Below are 2,500 nucleotides of genomic sequence, written 5' to 3' on the forward strand. Positions count from 1 at the left end.
GTGGCAGTGGTGGTGGTTGTGGTGGTGCCGGTGGTGCTGGTGGTGGTGGGTGGTGCTGGTCCTGGTGCTGGTGGTACTGGTGATGATTCTAGCGGTGGCGGCGGCGGCGGTGTCGGCGGCGGCGGCAGCGGCGGCGGCGGTGGCGGCGGCGGCGGTGTCGGCGGCGGCGGCAGCGGCGGCGGCGGCAGCGGCGGTGGTGGCAGCGGCAGCGGCGGCGGCGGCGGCGGCGGCGGCGGCGGCGGCGGCGGCGGTGCTTGTGGTGGTGGTGGTGGTGGTGGTGAGATGATGTTGATTATGATGGCAGTCATGATGATGACGACAACGACAACGACGACGACGACGACGACGATCATGATCACGGCGATGATGTTTTAGCTCGAGGCCTCTCTTTGGAGGGAAAAAGGATTTCAAGTGGTCGATTTTATTACCGTCGTATGACTTGAGTTTTCTGCCCTCCACCACAATCCCTACTTGAATCCTACTTTCGAGGTCGATGTAGAAGGAAATTTTTGCCAATTCTCCAAAATGGTATCACCGACTTGTTCTACTGAGACGTGAATTTGTCTTGTGCAACAACAGCTGAATACGACCAGAATATATATATACATCTCTTGGGAATAACTTTCTCATCACTTTAGTGACATAACTTCCTGTATAAGTTCAGAACAAAACACATCTGCTACAAAGTAGTGCTGTGTTCGTTGTAACCCTGAGCCACAACTGGCTCGTGCTTTCTTCATAGGAGTGATACGAAAACCTACACTATATCAAGGCCGAAATGGAATTTGCAGACTTCTTATTTGTCGATTGGTGGTAGACTCTTGTTGTCCGAAAGAGAGTGTTCTGCAATTTCTTGCTGAACAACCTGCACAAACGATTTGATTATAGTGAGTAAAACGTACGTGCTGTACCTTACCTCACTCCTTCCATCAAGTCGATGTTGTCTGAACAGGTGCACGATGTCCCACATATGAGGTGTCGAAATGATTGCAGATTATTTGTGAGATGAAGCATTTGGCTCAAGAACACAACGCCCCCCCCCACCTTGTCCAGGAAATGAAACTACGATCTCGCGATCGTGAGTGTAATGCCTTAAACCCTAGGCCATGCGCGTAGTAGCTTGTTGATTAATACACTTGTGTATCATGATCGTTTTTAGGAGTTCCACTACACACGGTCGTATATATATTTACAATAATTCTTGAACTTCAGGAGATAACAGCCTCGCAAAGGATATGGCTTTATTATTATTATTATTAAGGTGGCAAGCTGGCAGAATCGTTAGCACGCCGGGCGAAATGCTTAGCGGTATTTCGTCTGCCGTTACGTTCTGAGTTCGAATTCCGCCGAGGTCGACTTTAAATTTCATCCTTTCGGGGTCGATAAATTAAATACCAGTTACGCACTGGGGTCGATGTAATCGACTTAATCCCTTTGTCTGTCCTTGTTTGTCCCCGCTATGTTTGGCCCCTTGTGGGCAATAGAGAAATAAGAATCATTAGCACGCTGCGAACTGGCAGAATCGTTAGCACGGCGGGCAAAATGCTTAGCGGTATTTCGTCTGCCGTTACGTTCTGAGTTCGAATTCCGCCGAGGTCGACTTTAAATTTCATCCTTTCGGGGTCGATAAATTAAATACCAGTTACGCACTGGGGTCGATGTAATCGACTTAATCCCTTTGTCTGTCCTTGTTTGTCCCCGCTATGTTTGGCCCCTTGTGGGCAATAGAGAAATAAGAATCATTAGCACGCTGCGAACTGGCAGAATCGTTAGCACGGCGGGCAAAATGCTTAGCGGTATTTCGTCTGCCGCTATGTTCTGAGTTCAAATTCCGCCGAGGTCGACTTAGCCTTTTATCCTTTCGAGGTGGATTAAATAATTACCAGTTACGCACTGGGGTCGATGTAATCGACTTAATCCCTTTGTCTGTCCTTGTTTGTCCCCTTTATGTTTAGCCCCTTATGGGCAATAAAGAAATAAGAATCATTAGCACGCTGGACGAAATGCTTAGCGTTATTTAACCCGTCGCTACAATCCGGGTTCAAATTCCGCCGAGGTCGACTTTGCCTTTCATCCTTTCGGAGTCGATGAAATAAGTTCCAGATGAGCCCTAGGGTCGATATAATCGACTAGTTCTCTATCCCAAAAAGGAGGAGGAGGGTGGCAATGGTTGTAGTGGTGATTGTAGGGGGATGAAGTCAATGTCGACCACGACAGTGTGACAACGACCCCAACGATCTATTCCCGCCCCTGCTGCTGTTATTGTTGATAATAGAGTTGTGTCAGTGGATGTGATAATGATTTTTCAGATTGGATCCCTCCAACACCCACGAGTTAACGCAATCGTAGCCGTGTCTGTCTTTATGGCAGCTGCAGACGTTGCTTTATCTGTAATTAATTCTCGCTTATTAGTGGCCTGAGAAACGTTGCTTTCGTTCCGGTTATTAGTGTCAATCTGTTTTTTCTTCCCATCTTGTTGCCGTTAATGAGGTTATCACTG

Source organism: Octopus bimaculoides, chromosome 2 (genome assembly GCF_046866305.1).
Source record: "Octopus bimaculoides isolate indiv1 chromosome 2, ASM4686630v1, whole genome shotgun sequence".
Taxonomy (NCBI): Eukaryota; Metazoa; Mollusca; class Cephalopoda; order Octopoda; family Octopodidae; genus Octopus; species Octopus bimaculoides.